Source organism: Lactuca virosa, chromosome 8 (assembly GCF_052849685.1).
Source record: "Lactuca virosa cultivar CGN04683 chromosome 8, Lactuca_virosa_CGN04683_v6, whole genome shotgun sequence".
Classification (NCBI taxonomy): domain Eukaryota; kingdom Viridiplantae; phylum Streptophyta; class Magnoliopsida; order Asterales; family Asteraceae; genus Lactuca; species Lactuca virosa.
Window position 1 is genome coordinate 263,779,021 of NC_136433.1, and position 13,515 is coordinate 263,792,535.

The 13,515-nt window shown below is 32.0% G+C and overlaps 1 long non-coding RNA gene across 1 annotated transcript; it reads left to right on the plus strand.

Annotated features, from left to right (window-relative positions):
• The first annotated feature begins 585 nt into the window (after positions 1-585).
• On the plus strand, positions 586-1,495 carry LOC145134911 (uncharacterized). Its single transcript, XR_013719417.1, has 3 exons — positions 586-701; positions 852-1,109; positions 1,339-1,495. It is a non-coding gene; the product is annotated as an uncharacterized LOC145134911 (long non-coding RNA).
• The last annotated feature ends 12,020 nt before the right edge of the window (positions 1,496-13,515 follow it).

Consider the following 13,515-nt stretch of genomic DNA (forward strand, 5'->3'; position numbering starts at 1 on the left):
AACAATTCAAGATACATCAAATCGCCTTTCCCTTTGTCGTGTATGTCTACCGTGTTTAAGTAATTGCATTTTTTTTTATGTTTCACAGGCCTTCAAACATTCTTTTAATTTTAATTTTATGCAATTTGTTGGTTGTGAAAGCTCTTGATCTCCCTCATAGTGTTTCTCAGGCAATGGTTTCTTCACGCCTCAATATTGGAAATAATGTTTCCTGTTTTGCCCCCCCCCCCCCCCCCCAATTTATGAACCGAGCAAAACAGATTCATCCAATGCCTTTTTCTGATACTGCTTCATCTATCTCTTGTAAGTTTATAGTTCTTGATTAGAATTCTAAATCTTTATGGTGAAAGATTATTGGATTAATGTTGATTGTGGTTGTTGTTGGTGGTGCAGTGACGCCTACGTCAAAGGAAACTTCAAATGGTCAAACACCAAGGAGATGGTGATGATGTTGATGAATCTGATTTGACAAAGTAAGTGTTTTTTCACATCTTTTCTACATATTAAACAAAAGGTATTTTTCTTTATTGACAAACTAATAATCTTAATGTTGATTTTCTCCTTTTTTTTAAATGTTTTATGTAGAATGGATTTCAAGAAAATTACAAATTCCTTCAGGCAAGATAAATCCATATTCAATGGTGATATTAGTGCCACATGGTTGCATTGCACTTATGATGTTTTATGTTGTGCGTTGAGAAGTAAGGTTTTGTTGGGTGTTAGTCATTTTTTTGGTTTCTAGATGTAACAAAATTACAAATAGTTATCAATTGTCAAATTTGTTAATGTTTATAATATATACAAAAAGAATTTTATAGTGTTTCGTTTTACTTGCTTTGTTATCCATATAGTTAGAATGCTTATTGGAGGTTTGATCACAAGTGCATGTCCAGAAGGGATGCTATAGGGACAATGGACAACTTTGCCCATGAAGTTACATTCTCATCTATTTTATTTATAAAATTTGAAAATTTCAATATGTTAATTGTTGTGTGAAAGAGTCTGATGTATTTCCATGTTGCAGGAAGCGACAGACTATTGTTGAGCTGTTAAACAAGAACTCAAATTTGCTTAAACTTGAACTCAACAACAATTTTATTGATTATTGTGTAAGTTTTTTTTTTCTTTTAGCATCTGCTTTTTTTAAACAGAGACTTACAAATGACCATTATCGTTATATTTTATAACATTAACTTTAGCATTACGTGAAGGCTGATATCATTTTTTTAAAATTTACTCCCTTCCTCCCCTTTACCATTATCGTTATACTTTATCATCTACCTCTTTCTTACAGTTCTGTGTCTCAAGTAAATTTACTTTTCTGCCCCTTTCTTGCAGGACTGTTGAATGTACTCGCGTCGTTATCCAATATAGCATCTTACTTTCATTTGCTTATTCTAATTTTTTAAAATTTTGTAATATTTTTCCTTTTTATACCATCATACTTACAAACTACAATGCTATTGTGGATAAAACTTTATTACGAATGAACTTTTTCTATATCCCATTTTATATTCAACTTTTTTTTGTCTAATATTTCAGTTTGAACATCAAGTTTGGGCACGTGACATTAGTTTTTAATAATGATTTATTCTATGTCGCATGAACCTATAGTAAGGTACCACAATTTGATGTTCATAACAGTAGGGAGATATAGTTGCTTTCAATATTTTTTAGCTATAAGGAATGTGTAACAAATGGGCTTCTTTTGATTTCCTTTTAACAAAGCTTTTTCTTTCTTTCATTTTCATCATAAACCATCGCTTACAAACCTTTACAACCTTTTGCATTAGTTCATTGCAAGATCAGCCAAATATATTTAATTTGGTATTTAAAAAAAATACCCTTAGCGCCAACGGTGCGGCTAATTCCTACTAGTTAAGAGAAATTGGTTATATAATGTGCCGTTAAACTGGACAATTTCTGTAATTTTGGGCCGTATGATGTGCGCTGCCAACTTGGGTAACTTACATATATTTGGACTGAAGCCTGATGCAGAATTAAATTACGATGGCGTGAATTTGCATATGTGGCTGTGAAACACAAAATAAAGTTTACCGACTCAATAACATTTTGTTTTCATACGTAATATTAAATGCCTTTGATGGATTTTAGTTGTCTTTAGCTCAAGAATAAAAGAATTCAAATAAAGCTGGCTGGGTCAAGTCAAGTGGGATTTGCACACGTGATAATACCGAGTCTTAAGCTATTTCCGTTTTTCTAGCTTTTCCTTGTTACTAGCTATAGTTTGTTATCTCTTTGTAATTTCTAGTATTTAATGCCACTTTGGCTTAGTTTAATGATATCGAAGTTCAGTGATTACAAGTGAATTAACTCTTTCATTTGGTATCATAGAGAAATTCAGATCACTAAGAGGAGAGAAGCGAGATGAATGATGATAAGTTGAAAGTGCCTGTCTTCGATGGTCATTACGAACATTAGAGTGAGATGATGGAAAATTTGCTGCATGCAAAACAGGTTTGGAACCTAATCGATCCAGGCATTAGAGAGCCAGTAGTGGGTGTTGCGCAAAGCGAGGAAGAGAAGAAGAAATTGGAAGAACTGAGAATGAAGGACTTACAGGTTAAACATTACCTGTACCAAGCAATTGACTGTGTCATGTTTGAGCAGATCCTCGACCGAAGAACATCCAAGGCTGTCTGGGAATCAATGAAGAAAAGGTTTGCAGGGAATGATCGTGTGAAGAAATCCATGCTGCAGAAGCTCCGTAGAGATTTTGAAGTCTTAGAGATGAAGACAAATGAGACCATACCTGAATACTTTGGTAGGGTTTTGACAATCTCTAATCAGATGAGAAGCAATGGAGAAGAGATGACTGATGTCAAGATTGTGGAGAAGATTCTGCGAACCCTAACTGAAAAATACATGTTCGTGGTGGTGTCTATTGAAGAATCAAAGGACATTGAACAGATGTCTATAGAAGAATTGCAGAGCACTTTAATCGTCCATGAGCAAAAGTTCAAGAAGAATGAAAAGGAAGAAGAACACGCACTAAAGGCTGATACAGGGAGCAGTCCTAACTCTAAAGGGCATGGCAGAGGTCGATCAAACTTCAGAGGAAGGAGCCGCAGTAGAGGTCGACAGTCAGTAAACAAAGAAACAATTGAATGTTACAATTGTCATAAATTAGGGCATTATTCTTATGAATGCCCTAATTCAAAGGAAGCAAACTATGCAGGGTTCGAAGAAAATGAAGAAGTCATGCTTATGATTGAAGGAAGTGAAGAAGAACAGGGTGTGTTCATGGTGAAATCAAGTAATGAAGACAAAGGACTGTTGTGGTTCCTAGATTCTGGATGTTCAAACCATATGTGTGGAAACAAAGAAAGATTTGTTGGCTTTAATCAAGGTTTTTCAAACACTGTAAAGCTAGGCAACAACACTCGGATGACTGTGGAAGGAAAGGGAGATGTAAAGCTTGTGTTGAATGGTGCAACCTATGTGATAAGGGATATGTACTATGTTCCAGATCTAAAGAACAATCTCCTTAGCATTGGGCAATTACAACAAAAGGGTATGTCCTTTCTGTTTCAGTCTGATGTCTGTAAAGTATTTCATCCAGACAAAGGCTTGATCTTTCAATCGGGTATGAGCACAAATCGTATGTATCCACTCAGTGAGGATACAAATGAAGATGAAGAGCAGAACACAGAAGGTTGCTTATACTCCAGTGATGATGATGTGGCCAAGCTATGGCATGAAAAGTTGGGGCACATAAGTAAAACTAGCTTAAAGACTCTTCAAAGCAAAGGCATGGTGCGTGATCTACCCAATTTTGTCATTGATACTTCAGTATGTGGAGATTGTATGATCGGAAAACAGACAAGAGAGGCCATACCAAAGATGAGCTCATGGCGTGCGAAAGAAATCCTAGAGTTGGTACACTCGGACATTTGTGGACCAATCACTCCAGCATCCCATACAGGCAAGAAGTACTTCTTGAGTTTTATTGATGACTTTAGTCGCAAAGGTTGGGTCTATTTGCTAACAGAGAAATCACAAGCCTTCGAAAGCTTCAAAGACTTCAAGAAAAAAGTAGAAACTGAAACTGGGAAGGTGGTAAAGGCTCTTAGAACAGATAGAGGAGGAGAATACCTTTCTAAGGACTTTGACAAGTACTGCAGGGAACATGGTATCAGAAGACAGTTAACCACCAGTTTTACCCCGCAACAAAATGGGGTTGCAGAGCGGAAGAACAGAACAGTAATCAACATGGTGGTAACTCTTCTTTCAGCCAAGAATATGCCTAAAATGTTCTGGGCTGAAGCAACATGCTGGAGTTTCTATGTGCTAAATAGAAGTGCAACTAAAGCTCTATTAGACATGACACCACAGGAAGTCTGGAGTGGTGTGAAGCCCACAGTCCAACACTTTCGAATTTGGGGTTGTTTGGCACATGTTCATGTACCAAAGGAGAAGAGATCTAAACTTGAAAACAAGAGCATTATTTGTGTGTTGACAGGTGTAAGTGAGGAATCAAAGGCTTACCGTCTGATCAATCCTGAAACAATGAAGGTCATAACAAGTAGAGATGTGATCTTTGAAGAACACAAAGGCTGGAATTGGTGTCAAGATAAAGAAGAAAGCATAGAAAAAGAAGAACTCTCATGGGGTAATTATGATTTCATCGATAAAGACTATGTCTTTATTGATGATCATGGCAATGAACAACATGAAGTGACTGAATCAGATCAGTCAAATGATGAAGTAGGCCCGAACACCGCCACATTTAGGGATGGAAGACAAAGAAGAGCCCCAAGATACCTACAGGATTATGTCACATGTGATGAACTAGATTCAGAAGAAGAAGAAATAAATATCATGGAGATAATTCATCAGGACCCTACCTGTTATGAAGATGCTGTGAAAGAAGCCAAATGGAAGAAAGCAATGGATAGTGAGATGGAGATGATTGAGAAAAATCAAATTTAGCAGCTAGTTGATCTACCAAAAGGTGCCAAGTGCATTGGGGTAAAGTGGATATATAATACAAAGATGAATGAAAAGGGAGAGATTGAGAAACACAAAGCAAGGCTGGTGACTCGAGGCTATGGTCAGAAATATGGAGTAGACTATATGGAAGTATATGCTCCAGTGGCTAGAATGGATACCATTCGCTTGATTCTCGCACTTGCAGCACAAAGAAGTTGGAGTATTTATCAGATGGATGTAAAATCAGCTTTTCTCCATGGAACTCTGCAAGAAGATGTGTATGTCCAGCAACCACAAGGATATGTTGTGAAGAATGATGAACACAAAGTGTATAAACTTCAGAAGGCATTGTATGGACTTAAACAGGCCCCCAGGGCCTGGTATAGTCGCATTGAGGCTCACTTTATCAATGATGGTTTTACTAGAAGCAAGATCGAGCATACATTATTCATTAAAGAGCAAGCAGGAGGAAAACTATTGTTTGTTAATGTGTATGTAGATGACCTACTTTTCACAGGAAATGATGAGAATATGATGAATGATTTCAAGAGTTCTATGAAGGCTGAATTCGAGATGACAGACTTGGGAAAGATGAGGTACTTTCTGTGCATTGAGGTGATACAAGACTCAGTTGGCATCCACATTTCACAGAGAAAATATGCAGTTGAAATACTAACTCGTTTCAAGATGTTAGAGTGCAATTCATTCATAAACCCAATAGTTTCAGGATGCAGACTAAAGAATGATGAAGGAGAACCAGCTGATGAAACCCTATTTAAGCAATTGGTGGGCAGTCTAATGTACATCACTGCCACATGACCAAACATACAGTTTGCAGTGAGCTTCATAAGCCGTTTCATGGCCAAACCAACTGAGCTTCACTTTGCAGCAGCCAAACGAGTACTAAGGTACATACAAGGAACTCTGGACTATGGGATCTGGTACAAGAAAGGAGCAAAGGGCAAGATGGAAATTTTTACAGATGGTGACTTCGCTGGAGACCTCACTGATAGGAAAAGTACTTCTGGAAATGTGATTTTGTGGGATGGAGCAGCTGTCTCGTGGTCATCAAAGAAACAAAGAATAGTAGCTCTATCATCCACAGAAGCTGAGTATGTAGCCGCTGCGTCCTGTGCCTGTCAAGTTATTTGGACTCGAGAAATATTGGAAGAACTTGGTGTGCATCAGAGGGGTGAAAGTGTGATAAAATGTGACAATACTTCAGCCATACAGTTGTCAAGGAACCTTGTTTTTCATGGAAGGTGTAAGCACATTGGAGTAAAATTTCATTTCTTAAGGGAATTGGTAGGTGATGGAACAATTGCACTGGAATATGTGGATACCAGGGAGCAGGTGGCAGACATCTTAACCAAGCCATTGCATCGAGATGATTTTCAAAGGTTAAGAGGAAGACTAGGTGTTTATTCTCTCAAGGGCAAACAAGACATGGAAACCTAGTCATGTTTGAGGGAGGGTTTGATGGAGTTTAGTTGTCTTTAGCTCAAGAATAAAAGAATTCAAATAAAGCTGGCTGGGTCAAGTCAAGTGGGATTTGCACACGTGATAATACCGAGTCTTAAGCTATTTCCGTTTTTCTAGCTTTTCCTTGTTACTAGCTATAGTTTGTTATCTCTTTGTAATTTCTAGTATTTAATGCCACTTTGGCTTAGTTTAATGATATCGAAGTTCAGTGATTACAAGTGAATTAACTCCTTTCATTCAACTTGCTTATTTTTCTAGTATTATTATAATAATATTAAAAGTTGTCATTCATAGAAATCAAGATATCTTCAACGTGCTTTTTTATTCTAGTACTATTATAACAATGTTAAAAGTTGTCATTCTTAGAAATCATTATATATATATATATATATATATATATATATATATATATATATATATATATATATATATATATAGGTTCAGGTATTCTAACTAATATGTGTTCAGGTATATATATATATATATATATATATATATATATATATATATATATATATATAGGTTCAGGTATTCTAACTAATTATTGTGCGGATATCGTATGCTATGAGAATTACAAAGAGAATAAGTTGTTTAGCAATGCGAATACGTTCAACCTTACAAAAATATCGTAATTTTCATGCATTCTCGCTAATTATTATTTATTTTTGTTCTCACACATCGTTTTTCACTCATTTTCATTCTGACAGAATACGACCCAATAAATATTCTGACAAAAATTATGACAGAAATGAGAATAATAATAATAAGTGTATAATAACCTTATAGACGATTTAATTAGTGAGAATGTGTGTTAATGACAATAGTTATGTAAGATTAAACGTATTTATATTATCAAACAACATATTTTCTTTATTATTCTTATAGCATACGATATCCGCACAATAATTAGTTTGAGTAGAATAACCTAAGCCTATATATATATATATATATATATATATATATATATATGGAAATTTCCAAAAAAATCCTAAAATTTTATCCTAATTTACGAAAAAGTCTGAAACTAAAATTTGTTTACGAAAAAGCATGAATTACCGGTAAAAATGGCGATTTGACACCTTTTTTCCGGTTTACCGGTTTTATTACTTACATGTTTCACTAAAGTCCCATTATTTTACCCTAATTTGCGAATAAGTCCCAAAATAAAATTTATTGATGATTTGACCATTTTCTTCTTGTAACATACATTTTATCGGTTTCATTGCTGACTTAGACACCTAGTCATTAAAATAGCTAATAAAATGAATATGATGGGTTATATAATGTCACATTTACTGTAAAATTTGATATCCATCTCATCGGCTCATTTGTGACTATGTATCTACGTCAGCAATGAAACCAATAAAATATGTGTTTTCCAAGAAAAAATGGCAGAAAATGAATTGATGTCTGATGAGATGGATATATTGGGTTACATAAGATTAGATAGACAATTTGATATTTCTTATAAACGTAAAAAATAACGCAGTTGTTGTTAGTTTATGTAATTATTGTAGTCTTCGTTGGATGCATTTTATGTTCCGAAAAGATATACAATACATCAAGATATCAAGTGTTATGCTAAACATAGCATTATATAACTCAACATATCCATCTCATCATCTTATTTAATGGATTAGGTGTCCGGGTCAGCAATGAAACCGGTAAAATGTATGTTACATAGAGCAAATGGTCAAATCATTAGTAAATTTTATTTTAGGACTTATTCGCAAATTAGGATAAAATAATGGGACTTTAGTGAAACAGGTAAGTAATAAAACCGGTAAACCGGAAAAAATGGGTCAAATCGTTATTTTTACCGGTAATTCATGCTTTTTCGTAAACAAAATTTAGTTTGAGACTTTTTCGTAAATTAGGTTAAAATTTTAGGACTTTTCTGGAGATTTCCATATATATATATATATATATATATATATATATATATATATATATATATATATATATATATATATATATATATATATATACTAGTGGTGTACCCGCGCGATGCGGCGGCGACTGTTAGTTTCATACGACAAATAGTTTTTGGATAACAAATATAAATTCATTGTTGTTTTATACACAACATTTTATATGTACCTATTTTGTTATTGAATTTTAGTTGATGTATAACATTTTTATGTTAAAAATAAAAGTATATTTTTTATTAAATATAACTTTTATTGATTTTTAGTTTAAAAAGATCGGTACGTTGTTAAGCGCACCTAATCGAACTTCATTATGATTACACCTTTTCAATTTACTTTAGTGAAATTAACACAATTTGAGTCGAGCTCACAAGCTTAATCATTCTCATATTGCAGTTTAATGTAATTGTATATTTTTAATAACTAATTGAGTCGAGTCAAGCCGAACTCAAAAGTGTCGATTACTTTATCGATCGAATCATGTTTCGAGCTTTAGAGCGTGAGTGTTTTAGTCAAATCGAGTTTCAAGCTTGGAAGTATTCATCTCGACTCGGCTTGATTACACCGATATATGTGATCAAGACTATGAAGATGGTATAATGTAATATTATTTTAACATTTAAAAAAAATCTCCTTCTTCGTGTATGAAGTAACCAGACGAATAAGTTACCAAATAACAAATTAACATTTTGTAATCATATGGAAATGATATAAAAAATCAAAATACACTTTATCAATTAACATTTTTGGTAATAACTTATAAATGAAAAAAATAATTCCATATATGTATTCAAAGGTATAATTTTTTTTATATAGTGTTGATTAAGTTTTCTTGTCAAGAACAGTACACATTAATATTATGTTTTGTATATCATGTTATATTGTCAATTTATTTGTAAAATGTTTTTTTTCACATGGATCACCAACTTTTAATCTATATCATCCAAACATAATTAGATGGCTGATATTTCTTCTCCTTATTTTTAAGACTTTGGTCTTAAAATTTATAGGTCCTAAATACGAAGTAAACATTATTAGCGAATTTGGCATTTAGCGATAAATACAATTAACAATAAAAAATATATTAAAATAATTAAAAAAAATTGATGATGTGGTATCTAGAAAATCTATATACTTTTTAGTCAATATAATTTGCTACTTTTTACTCAATATAATTTGCTACTTTTTATATTGGAAACTAAACATTATTACTGTTTTAGTTTCCTACTTCTTTTGTTGTATAAGTTTTATAATCAAACAATAACATTGAAATGAAAATATTGATAAATGGTTGAGTTTTTGAACATTTGATATGTTACCGACTTGCTATGTAAGATCCACATTTCCAAAAAAAATTGTTTTATTTTTCTTTTTATGTATGTGCTATTAGTTAATCTTTCCATGAAATCGCAATTCTTTTTTTTTTTGTTTTTTACTCTTCTTCACATATAAAAAAAACTATATTTTCTTTAATTATATTAGTTTGTTGTAATTAAATTTATTTAAAAAATAGACGTAAGTATAATATCAATGTATAACATGCAACATGTTAATTAGTCTTGTATATTGAATTGAAAAAAAAATGTTTTACATTTTTGGAAACGACAAATGATTAAACGGAAGCCTACTCGCATATTTCAACGAGCACCCCGGGTTCGAGCTCCTTTACAGGGCAAACCCAACCCCCATAGGGATTTCCAGAGAAAATTTCCCCACATGTGGCACAAGTTTAAGAGGCACCCAAATTGGGTTTTGCAGGGATTGAACTCCCGACCTCTGACCCACGTGGGTATTAAACCCGGTACCTCTTCCCAGCTAGGCTGGAAGTCATTGGTAAAAAAAAAAACTTTGAAGACATAACTAACATATTAAATTGAAGAAAAAATAACACTAAATTAAAAATGGAAGAGTAGTTGATGACATGGTTAAGACATAATCAAATTATTTAAATAATGTCGTTTTATATTGAATTCAAATTTGATACAATGATTTGATACTTTAAACAAAAAATTGATGAATATTCGTTCTTCAATTTTATAAATTAAATTGAACCTTTAACAATATATACCCACCCTTAACCCTAACCCTAATATTATTTTATCTTTAGCCGTCTCCGCCTTCATCAAGAGCATCATCACCTGCTACTTCCTCCTACAACTTTGCTACCATGAGTATCACCTCCTCCGTCTCCATAACCGACATCGTCACCTCCTCCGCCTCCAAATCTGACACCATCATCACCTTTTCCCCATATCCGTCGCAACAACCTCCACCGACTCACGCCGCCACTTCCTCCCTCCTACTCCATTACCACCACCATCGTCTCCACCTTCATCACTTCTACAATTACCTCATCTGCGTAATAACATGCGCTACCATCTTCTACTTGTTCCTTTTATTTCTACAACCCTTGCCTTATGTACCATAAAGATGGATGATAAAAAAACGATTACCAATTTCACCGTTCCAACTACATCTCTACAATCTCTATTTTTTACACTTGGAACCCATCTTGATCTTCTGTCCAACTGGATCTCGTTCATATGGGTACTTAGCAAAACCAGATCTAAAAGAAAATTGAAATTATCGATGCTCAAAAAAAGTTTCTATTACGTCAACAATTGATTTCTTCCTTTATCTATCAACATATATTTACTTCATCTAGTTTTTTCATATTTTCATATGAGGGGTCAATAATCGTTTTTGTGCTTTTAGTAAAGAAGATTTCATCAATCCTTTTCAGAGAAAAATTAATTTCTTTAAAGATTTAGGTTCCTATAAACATGCATTTATGTCCATGATGTTCAAACTGGTTTTGATTGTTTTTTAATCTAGATTCTGACATCTTTAGCTTTTCACAATTTTCTTAACGATCAAATACAGATACATATTTTGTTACAAATTTCAAAAAACAAAGTTGGTTGAAGTTTTGATTTTTTTTATAAAAGTCTATTGTATTGTTTCAAAATCTATGAAATAGAATATTTTTTTTTCATATTTTAATTTTTCATGTTATTGAAAAACACTATTTATGAACAAATATATGAATTTCGAATACAATATGATTTGTTATAGATGTTTGGTTTCAAAATATTTCCAACCAACCATAACATAAATATAATAAAATAATACACCAAAATGGTGGAATCTATAATTAAAACAAATGAATATAAAACGATAGAATCTATAATTAAAACAAATCAATAGAAAACGATGAATCTGATTATTATTATTTTGATTAAAGAAATATGATTATTTTGAAAACATTTATCTACAAACAAAATATATATAATTTTAAGAATACTAAATGAGTATTCTTAAAATTTAGCAGTAATAGATATTTAAAAAAATAAATTGTTAAGTAAATCACAAAAAATTCAAAAAGTTAAAATTAATAACATGGAATGAATATGAAACTGCTATTATGAGTAAAAAAGATTAATCGAAAAAACATCATAAAATACATGACGAAAATAATGCAGAAATGAAACATCCACTTTTTTTGATTCATGAAACAACAATTGAAAGACAACATTTTGGGAAGCTGATGAAACCAAAGTGAGAAAATAAGGGTGTCAAGTTGTTCCAATCCGGCAGTCCATCTTTTGCCATGTTGGCAATCCAAAGCAACCAAACAATTTCTTTCTCTCATATCAAAGGTGTAGATTACTTAACAGAAAAATCAAAAGAAATCAAAGGCCAATACTGCATTTCCTTGTTTTTAAGACTTTGGTCTTAAAAATTATGGGACCTACAATTATATATGTATTATAAAGTAGTATAGATATACACACACAGAGAGAGATAGAGAGATTTTTTTTACAATATTTTTAGTTAGTTATTTTTTGTATTCTTCAATTGGTCATTTATATTAGCTTTTAATATTTTTTAAAATTTATTTGGATTGTAAGAATGATAGATTAACCACATTTTGTATCATACTTATATTACCTTATTATATTTTGCGTCATATTATTTTCTTTTATAATATTTAAATGAATATAACATTTTCAATAAAGGCATTTTTATGTTTTTAGATAATAACATTTTTTTTATTGTTGGATCATATTTTTTTTCAACATCAGATTTTGTATCATATAAGTTTGGATGAAATCAAATTTTGTTTCATAATAAGTTTTTGATGATAATATTTTGGATCTTACCGTATTAAATTATATAACTTGGAATGTTAATATTTTAGATCATAATATTTTAAATCTTACCATTTTGATATAATTTTGGATCGTAATACTTTCTTAACCATAACAAATTAAAGATGATATTGAAAATTTTGAATTATAAAATTAAAATAAGAACTCTTTAAAAATTTACTTTTAAAAAATTCTTTTTACAAAATCAATAATATAGTGAGGAAGAGTATCTCTTAAATTTTTATGATTTTCTGGAGATTATTTATTTATTTATATTTTGGGTTTTATTTTAAATAAAAATTAAAAAAAAATCAAAATTTCATGATTATACTCATTTTGTAGAGAATTAAATATTAAAAACTTTAGTCTTTTTCGATTTTTTTTATATTCAAAGAAAAAAAAGTTATTGTAAAAAAAACAATTAGTTAAATTGAAAAAAAAGAAGAAACCCCTACTTAACTATATAGAATTGATCCGTACACAACAATTTTTATTCATACATAACAGTTGGTGTTTTAAATTTTTGCATTGTACAACTATATAATGCATAAAGTGTTGTGTATGACAAAAAACCGTTGTGTACGTATCACTTCACCATATGATGAGTTGATGACACGTGTCCAATGTCCAGACGAGAGGATTGTCTTATGAGTGTACATTGTACATTCGCGTCTACCTTGGGACAATTTTTTCAGTTTGGCGATTTGGCCCTCCTTGTTTCGTCCTTTGGCTGGAATTTCAAAAATATATGATATAATTACAAGAATGGCATTGCGAATTTAAGGATATTTCCAACATGTTAGATTAAATCTCAACCACTCAATTGTTGTGTACGGATCAGTTCCATATAACAAAAGTTTGGATCCAATAGTAACAAAACCTATGGATACGAAATTTCCGGTTGACAAAAATAACTACAACAAAATAAAACCCAATAGCAACTACATTCAATGTATGCATGATCACTATGATTCTCTACGGTTGCTAACTATGCAATGTCA